This window comes from Pan paniscus, chromosome 12, assembly GCF_029289425.2.
Source record: "Pan paniscus chromosome 12, NHGRI_mPanPan1-v2.0_pri, whole genome shotgun sequence".
Taxonomy (NCBI): domain Eukaryota; kingdom Metazoa; phylum Chordata; class Mammalia; order Primates; family Hominidae; genus Pan; species Pan paniscus.
Genome location: NC_073261.2, coordinates 100,464,843 through 100,482,075, shown reverse-complemented (window position 1 = coordinate 100,482,075; position 17,233 = coordinate 100,464,843). Strand labels below are relative to the sequence as shown.

The 17,233-nt window shown below is 42.6% G+C and overlaps 1 protein-coding gene and 1 non-coding gene across 2 annotated transcripts in view; both read left to right on the top strand.

The window, feature by feature from the left end:
• RAB10 (RAB10, member RAS oncogene family) overlaps positions 1 to 17,233 on the top strand; it is a 103,923-nt gene that overhangs the window by 3,068 nt on the left and 83,622 nt on the right. The gene's annotated exons all lie outside the window — the stretch shown is intronic.
• On the top strand, positions 5,841 to 5,947 carry LOC112439054 (U6 spliceosomal RNA). Its single transcript, XR_003027351.2, has one exon. It is a non-coding gene; the product is annotated as a U6 spliceosomal RNA (small nuclear RNA).

The following is a 17,233-nucleotide window of genomic DNA, read 5'->3' as shown; positions in this document are numbered from 1 at the left end:
TGCAACCTCTGCCTCAGGGGTGCAAGCAATTCTGCCTCAGCTTCCTGAGTAGCAGAGACTACAGGTGCCCACCACCACACCTGGCTAATTTCTGTATTTTTAGTAGAGATGGTTTCACCATGTTGGTCAGGCTGGTCTTGAACTCTTGACCTCAAGCAATCCACCGCCCCAGCCTCCCAAAGTGCTGGGATTACAGGCGTGAGCCACCACGCCTGGCTGTGTGGTCAACTTTAACCTATCCTTAGGAACAGTGTGGAGTAGGAAGCAAAACATTAACTCTGTCTACTCCAATCTTTTTGTAAAGGGTGCATGCCCCCAACTAAAACTCAATCCTGTAAGATAATGGTATAATCTTTTTGTAGCCCTTTTACTTGGGAAGATGTGTGATGATTTTGGATCAAGTCTGCTGGGTTGGAATCTTGTTTCCACAGGTTACTAGCTGTGCAACTTTGGCAGATTACTTAACCTCTGTCGGCTTCAGGCTCTTTAAGAGTGTTAAGGCTGGGCACGGTGGCTCACTCCTGTAATCCCAGCTCTTTGGGAGGCCGAGGCAGGCGGATCACCTGAGGTCGGAAGTTCGAGACCAGCCTGATCAACATGGAGAAACCCTGTCTCTACTAAAAATACAAAAATTATCTGGGCGTGGTGGCGCATGCTTGTAATCCCAGTTACTCAGGAGGCTGAGGCAGGAGAATCGCTTGAACCCAAGAGACAGAGGTTGTGGTGAGCTGAGATCGTGCCATTGCACTCCAGCCTGGGCAACAAGAGTGAAACTCTGTCTCAAAAAAAAAAAAAAAAAAAGTGTCAATCATAATATCTACCACATAGGGTAGTTGTGAGGATTTTAGGGGTTAGTGAGAGTAAAGCACTTCACATGGTGCCAGGGCCAGGCACTTTGTAGGAGCACAGTGCATATTAGCTATATATAGAATATGTGACTCTTCTGCTGTGGAGGTGTGGCAGAACATGTTATTTTATGGATTGAACATCCTGCACACCGTGGTACCCAAGTATTTGTTGGTGCTCCACTAAACAATTTCTTTTTTTTTTTGAGACGGAGTTTCGTTCTTTTTGCCCAGGCTGGAGTGCAATGGTGTGATCTCGGCTCACTGAAACCTCCGCCTCCCAGGCTTAGGTGATTCTTCTGCCTCAGCCTCCCAAGTAGCTGGGATTACAGGCATATGCCACCACACCTGGCTAATTTTGTATTTTTAATAGAGACGGGGTTTCACCATGTTGGCCAGGCTGGTCTCGAACTTCTGACCTCAGGTGATCTGCCCGCCTCAGCGTCTCAAAGTGCTGGGATTACAGGCGGAAGCCACCACACTGCCCTCCTTTGTTTTTTGTTTTTTGTTTTTTTTTTGAGATGGATTTTCGCTTTTGTTGCTCAGGCTGGAGTGTAGTGGCACAATCTCTGTTCACTGCAACCTCTGCCTCCCAGGATCAAGCGATTCTCCTGCCTCAGCCTCCTGAGTAGCTGGGATTACAGGCGCGCACCACCACGCCTGGCCAATTTAGTATTTTTAGTAGAGGTGGTGTTTCATCATGTTGGTCAGGCTGCTCTTGAACTCCTGACCTCAGGTGATCCACCTGCCTCAGCCTCCCAAACTGCTGGGATTACAGGCATGAGCCACTGCGCCCAGCCTAGACTCTGACATTTTCATACTTTCAGGTAAAAATGTTTTCATATATAAGATGTTGAATAGTGTAAGTTGAGAAAATAAATGATTCTGAGTACAGCTTGAACACATACATGTATTAGCTCTGTGCACAGGTTTAAAATACCATTGGGCGGGGCGCGATGGCTCACGCCTATAATCCCAGCGCTTTGGGAGGCTGAGGTGGGTGGATCAGGAGGTCAGGAGATCGAGACCATCCTGCCAAACATGGTGAAACTTCGTCTCTACTAAAAATACAAAAAATTAGCTGTCCGTGGTGGTGGGCGCTTGTAGTCCCAGCTGCTCGGGAGGCTGAGGCAGGGGAATGGCATGAACCCAGAAGGTGGCGGAGCTTGCAGTGAGCCGAGGTCGCACCACTGCACTTCAGCCTGGGCAACAGAGCGAGACTCTGTCTCAAAAAAAAAAAAAAAAAATCTACCATTGCGTTTAACCAGTGCCGTTCAAAAGAAATAATGTGAGCCACATATATTACTTTTAATAGCCACTTTATTATTATTTTTTTTTTAAGATACGGAGTCTTGTTCTGTTGCCTAGACTGGAGTGCAGTGGTGCAATCTTGGCTCACTGCACCCTCCGCCTCCTAGGTTCAAGCAATTCTACTGCCTCAGCCTCCCAGGTACTTGGGATTATAGGCGTGTGCCACCATGCCCAACTAATTTTTGAATTTTTTAGTAGAGACGGGGTTTTACCATGTTGGCCAGGCTGGTCTTGAACTCCTGACGTCAGGTGATCCGCCCATCTTGGCCTCCCAAAATCCTGGGATTACAGGCATGAGCCACTGTACCTGGCCAAATAGTCACATTTTAAAAAGTAAAAAAATTTTTTTTCTTTTTGAGATGGAGTATCACTGTGTTGCCCAGGCTGGAGTGTAGTGGCGCGATCTGGGCTCACTGCAACCTCCGCTTCCCAGATTCAAGCAATTCTCCCTGCCTCAGCCTCCCTAGTAGCTGGGATTACAGGTACCCACTACCACGCCCAGCTAATTTTTTTGTATTTTTAGTAGAGATGCGGTTTTGCCATGTTGGCCGGGCTGGTCAAGAACTCCTGACCTCAGGTGATCCACCCACCTCGGCCTCCCAAAGTTCTGGGATTACAGACGTGAGCCACCACACTTGGCCTAAAAAGTAAATTTTAATAATATATTTTAACTCATATCTAGAATGTTACTTTATTGTGTGATCAAGATTTAAAAATTGTTGAGGGCAGGTTCAGTGGCTCACACCTGTAATCCCAGCACTTTGGCAGGCCTAGGTGGGAGGATTGCTTGGGCCCAAGAGTTCAAGACCAGCCTGGGCAACGTAGTGAGACCCTGTCTGTATGAAAAAAAATTTAAAATTGTTGAGATATTTCACATTCTTTTTCTCTGGTTTGTAAGCTATGCTTACAACTCATCTCAATTTAGATTAGGCGTATTTCTACATGGATGTATATTATGTAATGAAAAAATAAATTTTAAAGAGGCATATTTCAAGTGATTAATAGCTACATGTGGCTTGTAGCTACCATACTGGATGGTATGTGTCTAAACAATGTAAAGTAGCCAGTTGGTCAACGTGCAGATGACTAGAAATACTTTGAATGTAGACTACTTTCAGGAATGTGTTAAATGTTATTAAGTGACGAGGGTTTGTTGTTGTTGTTTAAAAGATTAAATCTCACTCTGTCACCCAACTTGGAGTGCAGTGGTGCAATCATAGCTCACTGTAGCCTCGAACTCCTGGGCTTAAGCAATCCTCCTTCCTCAGCCTCTCAAGTAGCTGGGACTACAGGCGAGCACCATCGCGTCTGGCTGTGTTGTTTTTAAAATCTAGAGCATTCTCTATAAATGATAATGAAATTTTTGAGTGGTCACTTGATTGTTAAAACATCCTGAGGACTGGGCGTGGTGGCTCAAACCTGTAATCCCAGCACTTTGGGAGGCTGAGTTGGGAAGTTCACTTGAAGTCAGGAGTTTGAGACCAGTCTAGGCAACATAGACCCCCATCTCTGCAAAAACAAAAAATTAGCAGGACATGGTGGCATGTTCCTGTAGTTCTAGCTACAGGGGAGGCTGAGGTGGGAGGATCACTTGAGTCCAGGAGTTCAAAGGTGCAGTGAGCTCGGATCACACCACTGCACTCCAGCCTGGGTGACAGAGCGAGACCGTGTATGATAAAACAAAAACAGAAAACATCCAGAGGTTTGTATAGAAGTAGTTATCTTGCAGGAGCTCAGAAGGACCTGACTGCCAAAATAAGGCAGGCCCTCATTATTTCAGGTGCAGTCATTTAAGTTTCTTATTGGCTATTGGTTTTTTGAAGAAATAATTTTTATAGATTTATAGGATGGTGTTCACAAAGACTACTGTATTTGAATTTTTCTATATATTTTCAATTCTCATACATCCATATTAGAAATTATGTATTGTATTTATGGTCAGATTTATTGGAGACTGCTGCAAAAAACAAATTACTGGTATGGTACACTCAACCAATCTCAAAACGAATCCAAGGGCACCAGAATATAAGTTGCACAAAGGCAGAAATCTTTGTCTTTTTTTTTTTCTCATGTGTGCTAAACACCTGGAAGAGTACCTGCATTTAATGGGTGCACCATAAATAATGAATGAAGGCAGGCAGGTAGGCAGACAGGTGGTACAATCAGGATCCTCTTAATATGAATTGGGGGTAGTTTATGTAAATTTTTCCTTTTTACCTACTTTCTGATCATTATATGAAGTAGATTGGGATCGGACTTACCAATATTAGCTGTGGCCGGGCGCAGTGGCTCATGCCTGTAATCCCAGCACTTTGGGAGGCCAATGCAGGTGGATCACCAGAGGTCAGGAGTTTGAGACCAGCCTGGCCAACATGGTGAAACCCCGTCTCTACTAAAAATACAAAAATTAGCTAGGCATGGTGGTGTGTGCCTGTTGCCCCAGCTGCTTGGGAGGCTCTGAGGCAGGAGAATTGCTTAAACCCGGGAGGCGGAGGTTGCAGTGAGTCGAGCTCGTGCCACTGCACTCAAGCCTGGGCGACAAGAGTGAGACGCTGACTCAAAAAAAAAAAAAAAAAAAAAAGAATGTTAGCTGTTTGGCTTAATAGGGCAAGACTGCTCTTAGAAATTGAAAGGTTGGGGCTGGGTTTGGTGGCTCACGCCTGTAATCCCAGCACTTTGGGAGGCCGAGGCAGGCAGATCACCTAAGGTCAGAGTTCGAGACCAGCCTGGCCAACATGGTGAAACCCTGTCTCTACCAAAAATACAAAATTAGCCGGGCGTGGTGGCGCATGCCTGTAATCTCAGCTACTCTAGAGGCTGAGGCAGGAGAACCGCTTGAACCAGGGAGGCGGAGGTTGCGGTGAGCCGAGATCGTGCCATTGTAATCCAACCTGGGCAACAAGAGCAAAACTCTGTCTCAAAAAAAAAAGAAAAAGAAATTGAAAGGTTGTTTGAAAAATAGTCTTAAGAGAGTTACTGCTTTTGGATGAGAAGATTTCAGTGGTTGATTTGACCATAACCATCTTGGTAGTATGAGCTCAGGAATGAGTTACTTATTAGTGATGTGGGAATTACATGGATTTGTCCCCAAAGCACAAGCTTTTAGTGGGCTGCTTCTATACTGGATGTGCTACCTTTTGGTGTCATTAATCCTTTCTCCACCACAGGCTTACTCATTTTTTAACAGGGAATATTTTTCACTGGGAATTGGAGTCTCTCGGCTCCATGTAAGAAATCAAGTTGGTAAAGGCTCTTGTCCCTAAGAGAGGTATAATACATACATTTTGTTGTCAGGATGATTTTGCTAAGTTTTGGAAGAGTAGGTTGGTTCCACTAACCTGCATTTAAGAAACGATTGATTAGGCTGGGTGCTGTAGGCTCACACCTGTATTTCCAACACTTTGGGAGGCTGAGGCAGGAGGATAGCTTGAGCTCAGGAGTTCGAGACCAGCCTGGGCAACTTAGCGAGACCCCATCTCTACAAAAAAAAGCTTTTAAATAAAAAATTAGCTGGGTGCGGTGGTGTACACCTGTAGTCCCAGCTACTCAGGAGGCTGAGATGGGAGGATCACTTGAGCCCAGGAGTTTGAAGCTGCAGTGAGCTATGATTGTACCATCTCACTCCAGCCTGGATGACAGAGTGAGATTCTGTCTTAAACAAAAAACCCCAAAAGACCATCCAGAGTGCTTGTCTCGGTAGCATATATACTAAAATTGGAAGGATATGGAGAAGATTCGTATGGTCCCTGCGCAAGGATGACACGCAAATTTGTGAATTGTTTCATAATTACTATTTAAAAAAAAAAACCTCTGTAGGTATTTCTCCAAAGAAGCTAAGCAGATGCCCAATAAACATATGGAAAGATGTTCAGCATCACTAATAATTAGGGAAATGCAAATCAAAACCACAGTGAGATGTTATTTTGTGACCATTTAGGATAGTTATAACAACAACAACAAACGACAAAAGCAAGTGATGAGGTTGTAGAGAAATTGGAACCTTGGTGCATTGCTGGTGGGAATGTGAAATGGTGCAGCCACAGTGAGAAACAATAGGGTGGTTTCTCAAAAAATTAAAAATGAAATTACCGTATGATCTAGTGATCTCACTTCGAGTTATATCCAGGATAATTTAAATCAAAGATTCAAACAGGGCCAGGCAAGGTGGCTTATGCCCGTAAATCCCAGCACTTTAGGAGGCCAGATCACTTGGGCTCAGGAGTTCAAGACCAGCCTGGGCAACATGGTGAGATCCTGTCTCTACCAAGAAACCCCCCAAAATTAGCTGTACATGTTGGCGCATGCCTGTAGTACCAGCTGCTTGGGAGGCTGAGGTGAGAGGATCACTTGAACCCGGGAAGCGGAGGTTGCAGTGAGCTGATAATCATGCCACTGTACTCCAGCCTGGATGACAGAGCAAGACCCTGTCTCAAAACAAACAACAACAAAAAAGACTCAAACAGCTATTTGTACACCAGCATTCATAGTAGCATTATGCACGATAGCTGAAAGGTGGAAGCAACTCACATGTTCCTCAGTGGATAAATGGATAAACAAAATGTGGTATACACATAGAATGGAATATTATTCAGCCTTAAAAGGGAGGGAAATTCTAACATGCTACCACATGGATACGCCTTGAAAATAGTTTACTAAGTAAAATGAGTTGGACACAAAAGGACAAATAATGTGTGAGGTACCTATAGTAGACAAAATTAGTGGAATAGTGGTTACTGGGGCCTGGGAGACAGAGTAATGGGGAGTTATTGCTTAAGGATCACAGAGTTTTAGTTTGGAAGGATGAAAAAGTTCCAGAGAGGAATAGTGTTGATGGTTGTATAACAGTGTGAATTAATTTAATGCCACTGAATTGTACACTTAAAAATGTTTGAAATGCATGAAAAGACAAATACTATGTGATTTCATTTATATGAATATGAGGCTATCTAAAGTCAAATTCATAGAAACAGAAATAATGGTGATTACCAGGGGCTGGGGAAGAGGGAAATAGGAAGGTGTTTAATGAGTATAAAACAACGCATTACAGTTTTGCAGAATGAAAAGGCTCTGGAGATCTGTTGCACAGTGGTGTGATACACTTAACACCTACTGAACTGTACACATTAAAAATGGTTAAGATGGCAAATTTAATGTTATGTTTTAGAAAATGGTTTAAATGGTAAATGTTTTAGATATATTTTCCCCACCGCTCAACAAAACCCAAAAAACTAACACTCCACCCAGTTCTCTAAAAGAGCATTTGATCACAGACGGCCCCTCCTGTTCCAGGTGTTAGCTACTGTTAACCAGTGGTTGTGAATCAAGAGGATCCTTTATGGTACTTTCCCATGCTTTAATATCACTGGTCTGTACTTTCAGTTGTTGAAGGCAGATTTGTCTTTTTGTTGTCTGTATTTGCATAGACCTTCTTGGAATGTTAGAATCACAGAATGTTAGTGCAGGAATGAACCCTTAAATGAATTTTCAAAGTGGGAAAACTGAGACTGGTGAGGTGAAGTAACTTCCAGAAGGCCAAAAGGCCACATGGCTAATTAGTTTTTTTTTTTTTGAGATAGAGTTTCACTTTTGTTTCCGAGGCTGGAGTGCAGTTGCGTCATCTTGGCACACTGCAACCTCCACCTCCCGGGTTCAGATGATTCTCCTGCCTCAACCTCCCGAGTAGCTGGGATTACAGGCATGAGCCACCACTCCTGGCTAATTTTTGTATTTTTAGCAGAGACAGGGTTTCGCCCTGTTGACCAGGCTGGTCTCAAACTCCTGACCTCAGGTGATCCACCTGCCTCGGCCTCCCAAAGTGCTGGGATTACAGGTGTAAGCCATTGCGCCCCGCCAGGAGTTTTTATTAGAATCCACAACCAATCTTATTCATAACCACATTGCTCATTCTGAGAATTTCATTGTTGTGTTAAAAAAAATCAATGATAGTTTTCCTGCTCATCAATTTCAATTTGAAAAGTAGAGTTGCTGTGGTTTTGTTTTTGTTTTTTTTTTTTTGGAGGGGCACGAATAGGTAAGTAACAAGTCTTAGAATAAAATATCAAGGATTTTGTTCGGGTTACTTGTCCTTTGCCATCTTAGTGCATAATAGAGAAGAGCCGATGATGTTTCTTTTCAAGAATTGTGGTGTATAATGACGCACAAGCATGGCAAAGGAAATACTGGTATTCTCGTTTTGTTTGCAAAAGGGAGAGGCTAATAAGGGAAATACTGGCAATCTCTTTCAACTTTTTTTTTTTTTTTTTTTGAGACGGAGTCTCGTTCTGTCGCCCAGGCTGGAGTGCAGTGGCACAATCTCGGCTCACTGCAAGCTACGCCTCCCGGGTTCACGCCATTCTCCTGCCTCAGCCTCCTGAGTAGCTGGGACTACAGGCGCCCGCCACCACGCCCGGCTAATTTTTTGTATTTTTAGTAGAGGCGGGGTTTCACTGTGTTAGCCAGGATGGTCTCGATCTCCTGACCTCATGATCCGCCTGCCTCTGCCTCCCAAAGTGCTGGGATTACAGGCATGAGCCACCGCGCCCGGCCGTCTTTCAACTTTTAACAGTAGAAGGTTGCCCAGGCAGAGCTGTGGTAGCAGTTGTGAAGAACGGAGGAGTAGGAGCTTGTTGAGTGTTGATTTACAAGTAAGAGACCATTATTTAGCACAAAATATAAATTGTATGATTAGCTGAAGAGATTTGCCTGGGAAAACTGTTTATTGAGATGGTTAAGTCATAAAGGAGGAGTTTCATTTTTATTTGATTTGATTTTTGTAGAGACAGGGTCTTGCCGTGTTGCCCAGACTGGATCAAATTCCTGGGCTCAAGCAGTCTTCCTGCCTCAGCCTCTAAAGCCACCAAGGCCAGCTTTTTAAAACTTTATTTTATATATAAAAAAAGAGTTTAAAGGAGTTACAAAGGATGTTGAGGTTAACAGGACATCTGAACCCAGAAGACTAAAAGTCTTGTAAAGGTCATAGAGGTGGGTCCTTCAAATAGATGAATAATTGAGGGTTTATGAAATTAGTTCATTAAATTTGGACTATAAGAAAAGGAATTTGAGGCCCGGTGCGGTGGCTCACGCCTGTAATCCCAGCACTTTGGGAGGCCAAGGCCGGCGGATCACCTGAGGTTGGGAGTTCGAGACCAGCCTGACCAACATGGAGAAACCCCGTTTCTACTAAAAATACAAAAATTAGCTGGGCATGGTGGCGCATGCCTGTAGTCCCAGCTACTCGGGAGGCTGAGGCAGGAGAATTGCTTGAATCTAGGAGGCAGAGGTTGTGGTGAGCCGAGATCACATCATTGCACTCCAGCCTAGGCAACAAGAGTGAAACTCCGTCTCAAAGAAAAAAAAAAAAAAAAGAAAAGGAATTTGAAAAGTTGATTAAAATGAAATTTTAGTGAAGAAAACTCAGTCTTAAGGGAAATCTGAAGTGAGAAAAACGTTTTTATTTGAAGACAGTGCAGTGTATTTTGGGTTGCAAGCATAAGTGATTGCTTGATGTTTATTCTTCTTTCCAGAGCTGAAAAATAATATTTTTGAGGAAAACAGCAACTATTAATGGAATGCTACATTTCTTTTTTTATTATTTATTATTTACTGTTGATTAAAAAAAATTAATAGAGATGGGGTCTCGCCATGTTACCCAGGCTGGTTTCGAACTCCTAGGCTCAATCAGTACTCCTGCCTCAGCCTCCCAGAGTGCTGGGATTTATAGGTGGGGACCACCACGCCTGGCCTAGAATGCTGTGTTTCACATATGACCCAGAAACAGAGCTTCCAAGGTTTAAAACATTAGAAAATGGAAAAACCATTATTCTGGAGACCCAAAAAGTACATCATATCAAAATTAGAACAAAGGACAGTGTTGATTTGTTTCTTTCATATAATTAGCAATGCTTCTGTACAGACTTTTTTTAAGTTGAAATTTTTATTAAGATAATTGTAATTTCTCATGCAGTTGTAAAAGATAATACAAAGGGATCTCTTGTATACTTTGCCCAGTTTCTTCCAATGGTAGCAGTTTTGGGAAACTTTTATAACATCACAACCAGAATATTGACATCTGGTGTAGTACACCAGCCTTATTAAAATTCCCCAGTTTTATTTTTATTCATTTGTGTGTATATGAAATTTGGTACAATTTTGTCATTCATAGGTTCATGTATCCACCACCATAGTCAATATACAACAGTTCCGAGGAACAAGGACCCTTCATGTTCTTTTGTAATTATAGCCTCCCGATATTTCTACACTCCAAACCTTGGTAACTATGAAACTGTCCTCCATTTCTAAAATTTTGTCATTTTACAAATGTTGTATAAATGGAATCATATAGAATGTAACCTTTTGGGATTGGCTCCCCCCCACCCCCCAACTCAGCATAATTCCCTGGAGATTAATCCAAGTTGTGTGTATCATTTGTTTTGTTTGTTTGTTTGTTTGTTTTTTATTGAGACAGAGTCTTGTTCTGTCGCCTAGGCTGGAGTGCAGTGGCACAATCTCGGCTCACTGCAACCTCTGCCTCCCAGGTTCAAGTGATTCTCCTCGCCTCAGCCTCCTGAGTAGCTGGGATTACAGGCACCCACCACCATGCCCAGCTAATTTTTGTATTTTTAGTAGAGATGGGGTTTGACTACATTGGCCGGGCTGGTCTTGAACGCCTGACCTCGGGTGATCTGCCTTGCCTGCCTCGGCCTCCCAAAGTGTTGGGATTACAGGTGTGAGCCACCATGCCTGGCCTGTTTTTTTTTTGGAGACAGAGTCTCACTTTGTTGCCCAGGCTGGAGTGCAGTTGCACAATCTTGGCTCACTGCAACCTCTGCCTCCTGCGTTCAAACGATTCTCCTGCCACAGCCTCCCAAGTAGCTGGGACTACAGGCATGCACCACCACACCCAGCTAATTTTTTTGTATTTTTAGTGGAGACGAGGTTTCACCATGTTGACCAGACTGGTCTTGAACTCCTGACCTCAGGTGATCTGCCGGCCTCGGCCTTGGCCTCCCAAAGTGTTGGGATTACAGGCGTGAGCCACCGTGCCGGGCCCATTAGTTTTTTTTTTTTTTTTTTTTTAAATTGTTGAGTAGTATACTTAATGGTATGTACCATTTTGTTTAATCTTTACCCATTGACTGACATCTGGGCTGATTCTAGTTTTTAGCTAATATGAATAAAGCTGCTAGGAATATTTTGTGTACAGGTTGTGTGATCATAAATTTTTGTTTCTTTGGAATAAACACCCAAAACTGCAATTGTTGGGTCACATAGTAATTGCATGTTTCGTTTTATAAGAAACTGCCAGACTGTTTCCAGAATGGCTATACCATTTTACACCCCCATCCTCAGCAGTGTATGAGTGCACTTTCTCTGCATCCTCACCAGCATTTGATAATGTTATCATACTATTTTGTACTTTAGTCATTCTGATAAGTGTGTAGTGATAATCTCATTGTGGTTTTTAATTTGCATTTTCCTGATTGCCAAAGGTGTTGAAAAGTCCTTTTATGTGCTTATTTGCCATCTTTGGAAAAATGTCTGTTCGTGTGGTTGCCAATTTTCTAATTGGATTGTTTTTTAACTGTTGAGTTTAGAGAGTTCTTTGTACATTTAAAATTCTAGTCTTGACCAGGTGCAGTGGCTCACACCTGTAATCCCAGCACTTTGGGAGGCTTAGGTGGGTGAGTTGCTTGAGACTAGCTTGGGCAACATGGCGAAACCCTATCTCTACAAAAAAGAAAAAAATTAGCTGGATGTGGTGGTGTGCACCTGTAGTTTCAGCTATCTGAGAGACTGAGATGGGAGCATCAGCTGAGGCCAGGGAGGTTGAGGCTGCAGTGAGCTGTGATCACTCCAGCCTGGGCGACAGTGAGACTCTATCTCAATACAATAAAATAAAATTCTAGTCCTTTGTTGGATATGTGGTTTACAGATATTTTCTTCCAGTCTGTAGCTTGTCTTTTCATCCTCTTCACATGGGCTTTCACAGGGCAAACATTTGGAACTTTGATGCGGTCCAATTTATAAATCATGCTTTTGGACTTTCCTCTCTTTTTGTGGATCATGCTTTTGGTATTTAGGAACTCTGTCCATCATAGATCCCAAATATTTTCTTCTGTGTTTTCCTAAAAGTTTTATAGTTTTATATTTTACACCCTATTTTGAGTTATTTTTGTATATGGTGGGGGGTTTAGATTGAGGTCGACTTTTTTTTTTTTTTTTTTTTTTTGCTTGTGGAAGGGATGTCTGATTGCTCCTGTACCATTTATTTAATATGAAGGCCTTTTCCCCTCTCCTAATTTCATATAGTTAATCAGATGATGTAGGAGTTCTCAAGATTTCAGAGATTCTGTATGACCTGACAGGAATGAAAATTGACTTAGTGGTTGACTCTTGCCATAATTTACACTGCGCTTTCTGAAAGTTTTTTTTCCCTCTTTTTTTTTTTTCTTGAGATGGAGTTTAGCTCTTGTTGCCCAGGCTGGAGTGCAGTGGCACGATCTCTGCTCACTGCAACCTCCACCTTCTGGGTTCAAGTGATTCTCCTGCCTCAGCCTCCCAAGTAGCTGGGATTACAGGCACGCACCACCACGCCTGGCTAATTTTTGTATTTTTAGTAGAGATGGGGTTTTACCATGTTGGCCAGGCTGGTCTCGAAATTCTGACATCAGGTGATCCTCTTGCCTCAGTCTGGGATTACAGGCATAAGCCACTGTGCCTGGCCTAGATGAGAATTTTAACCTTTTATAATCTCATCCCACTCTCTGTTTCAGTTCTTTGTTAAAATGGTATGCAGTGGTTACATTACTATGCCTGTATAAATATTCCATTTAGTTAAGTAGCCTACTATATTTCCTTTGTTCTGAAGTTAAAAATTCCTCTTTATTTGATTAATCTCCATCTTCCTATGTACTCCAGCAACCTCTCAAAATGAATTTCCACATAGCCAAACCACCAGATAATAATCTTTTGGTTTCTGTTGTTTTCCTGGACACCTCTCTGCTAGATACTTTCTCTGTCCTGCTTCAATAATGGACTGGTTATTAATTATGCCTGGTTGCACAATTAATGCCTTGGGAATTTCCTAAGGGTCTCTCCTGTATGCGATACCCTGTTTTTTTGCAATACCTTTCTTTGTTGGTTTACTGCCTTTGAGCATATCATCCTATCGTAGCTTTTTGCTAAAAGGGTACATGGTAAAGGAAATTTTTTGAGGCTTTCCATGTTTGACAAAGTCTGAATTCTTCCCTTTTCACTCAGTCCAGTGTTTGACAAGGCATAGAGTTCTAGGTTGAAAACAGTTTTCCCTTAGGACTTTGAAAACATTACTCCATTGTCTTCTAGTTGCTGACAGTTCTGATACCATTCTGATTCTTTATCCTTTATTTGTAGGATAATTATTTATTTATAGTAGCCTAGTTTATCTTTGGAAGATTTCTAATTTTTTAAGTTCTTAATAAAAAATTTCATAATTACGTACCTTGGTAGGTGGGTCTTTTTTATAAATCTGTTGTTCTGGGTACTGGGTGGGCCTTTCCAGGTCCTTCCAACTTTGTTAATTTGTTCTACTGCCTGGGAGATTCCTTTGACTTTATCTTTTTACCTTTATATTGAAGGTTTTCAGCTGTCATATTTTTAATTTCTGGTAGTTTTTTCTTGTCTATTCCTTAATTTTTTTTTTGGAGACAGGGTTTCACTCTGTCACCCAGGTTTGTGACAGCCTTACTGCACCTCAACCTCCTGGGCCCAAGCAATCCTCCCACTACAGCCTCCTGAGTGGTTGGGACCACAGGTGCATACCACCACACGTGGCTAATTTTTTCTCTTTTTTTTCTATACATGGGTCTCATTTTGTCTCCTGGGCTCAAGTGATTGTCCCACTTCAGCCTCCCAAAGTGCTGAGATTACAGGTGTGAGTCCTTGTGCCTGTCCTTAAATTTTTTTGTTTGACTTTTCTTTTTAGAGACAGAGTCTTGCTCGTCTCCCAGGCTAGAGTGCAGTGGCGTGATCAGGGCTCTCTGCAGCCTCAACCTCCCGGGCTCAAGAGATCTTCCTGGGTTCAAGTGATCTTCCCACCTCGGCCTCCTAAGTAGCTAGGACTACAGGCATGTGCCACTGCATCTGGTTAATTTTTAAATTTTTTGTAGAGACTGGGCCTCACTATGTTGTCCAGGCTGATCTTAACTCCTGGGCTCAATTGATCCTCCTACCTTGGCCTCCCAGAGTGCTGGGATTTTAAGTGTGAGCCACCATGCCTGGCATAAATTTGTTTTTTAAAATTCTTGTTTTTTGAATATACTATTTTCTCTTCTTGGAGGATAGCTTATTTGATGTTTTCTTCTATTTCTTACTTTCTCTTCCCTTCCTTCAAGTCCTCCCTTTTTGCCCCCTCCCCCTTGTTTTATTGTAAATTTTTTTTGGAAGCCTTCCTCAAATGATTGTTGATTTCAGACTGCACATTCATAATTAAGAATGAGTCATTAAAGGCCAGGCGCAGTGGCTCACGCCTGTAATCCCCGCACTTTGGAAGGCCAAGGTGGGTGGATCACGAGGTCAAGAGATCGAGACCATCCTGACCAACATGGTGAAACACCGTTTCCACTAAAAATACAAAAAAAAAAAAAGCCGGACGTGGTGGTGAGTGCCTGTAGTCCCAGCTACTCGGGAGGCTGAGGCAGGAGAATCACTTGAACCCAGGAGGCAGAGGTTGCAGTGAACCGAGATTGCGCCACTGCACTCTAGCCTGGGTGACAAAGCGAGACTCCGTCTCCAAAAAAAAAAAGAGTCATTAAGGCCAGGTGAGGTGGCTCACGCCTGTAATCCCAGCACTTTGGGAGGCCGAGGCAGGTGGATCAGGAGGTCAGGAGTTCCAAGACCAGCCTGACCAACATGGTGAAACCCCGTCTCTACTAAAAATACAAAAATTAGCCGGGCATGGTGGCACGCACCTGTAATCCCAGCTACTCAGGAGGCTGAGTCAGGAGAATCACTTGAACCCGGGAGGCGGAGGTTGCAGTGAGCTGAGATCCCGCCACTGCACTCCAGCCTGGGCAACAGAGCGAGACTCAGTCTTAAAAAAAAAACCAAAAAGTCATTAAAAAGATGTTTGCAGCAGGACGTGGTGACTTATGCCTGTAATCCTAGCACTTTGGGAGGCTGAGACAGGAGGATTGTTTGAGCCCAGGAGTTTGAGATCAGCCTAGGCAACATAGGGAGACCCCGTCTCTACAAAAAATTAAAAAAAAGAAAAGTAACTGATCATGGTGGTTCACGCCTGTAGTCCCAACTACTTGGGAGGTAGACGTAGGTAGATTGCTTGAGCCTGGGAGGTTGAGGCTGTAGAGACCCATGATCACGCCACTATTCTCCAGCCTGGGCAACAGAGTGAGATGCATTCTCAAAGAAAAGGTGTTTTCAAGGTCTAAACATGGGCAGGGCTTTTCACTGGTGGGCTCTGCTACAAGATGATGGAACCGTGAGCCAATTTTTTTTTTTTTCCACTGAGAGAGATTCCAAGCATTAATGTTTGTTGGTCTTGTTTCTGGAGCCATTCTGTTTCTCCAGAGAAAGACTCAGATCACCTGCCTCGAATTTGGGGAGGAGAATGTAAGCTTGACTGCCTGCTTTCTTGAATCTGAGCAGCTAAAGGAACTTGGGTGGGCAGGTGTGGGGTTAACTTTAGTTTCATTGTACACATTTGTATTTAATCTTATTTTTTCAAATCTCCTATCTGTAGTCTCATTCCCATACTCCATTTAGCCTGGTGTTGCTGAGTGTATCTGTTGCAGATTTTCTAGAGAATGAGCCTTTAGACACCTGCTTGGTCTTGAGGGATGACAATATTGGTATGTGAGATGGAAGCTATGTGTTGGGGTGTCCTTATATACACCCCTCACTTTCTGCCTTGGTGTCTGATATCTCTTACTGCTAAACCCTCCCAAATGAATTGACTTGTTCCTCTTTGATGTCTTCAGTGGGCCTTGAAGTCATAAGCTTGTTTTCATCTACTGTGGTTACAGTTGCAATGTCTATTCATTGAAATGGAGGAAAAGTTTATATTTCTTGTTTTCTCTATGTTGGTGTGACTTTGGAGAGAAGGGGTTAGAAAGATCTCTCTGCTGTCTCAACTGGAGGTTGAGGTAATTTTTGACTTCAAATGATTTTTGACTCCACTTTTTTAAAACTCGTAACATTAGTAGAGTTGGGGTGAATGATATTTTGCTATTGTTTTTGTAAATATCCAGTCCTCCTTCAAAATAATGAGATTTTTGTTCTTTAGGATAGTGGAATGTAGTATTGAGTCCAAGTAGTTCCACCACTATCCAGATCAGTGACATTTAAAGGAGACAGCTTTAATTTAGATGCGTAATTTTTAGCTGATTTACTTGGGGGGAAATGGAGTATTTTTGCTTTTTGAACAAAGTAGAACTGTAGTCTTCAATTTCAATCTTATGCTCTTGATGGATACTATTTTATAGAATACTGAACAGCAAGTGATTCAGCAAATTCATAATCTATTAGAGGATTTCAGTGGGTCCTATATATCATAGCACTTGGCATTGAATAATAAGTTATCATTCTTGATTTTTTGCTGGTTTGAAACCTGGTAAATATTCGTGCTTACAAAGTGGGAGTATTGTTCATCTACCTCTTTATATATTCTTAGTTTTACATAAATGCTTTTGCTTTCCTTAAATTAGATATTAATGGACAAGTGTATATTTCTTTTTTTTTTTTATTTTTTGAGATGGAGTCTCACTCTTGTCACTCACGTTGGAGTGCAATGGCACAGTCTCGGCTCACTGCAACTTCTGCCTTCCGGGTTCAAGCGATTCTCCTGCCTCAGCCTCCTGAGTAGCTGGGATTACAGGCGTGTGCCACCACGCCCAGCTAATTTTTGTATTTTTAGTAGAGACAGGGTTTCATCATGTTGGCCAGGCTGGTCTAGATCCTCCTGCCTCAGCCTCCCAAAGTGCTGGGATTACAGGTGTGAGCCACCACACCCGGCTTCTTTTTCTTTCTTTCTTTTTTTTCCTTTTGTTCTTTTTTTTTTTTTCCTGTTTTTTTGAGCTGGAGTC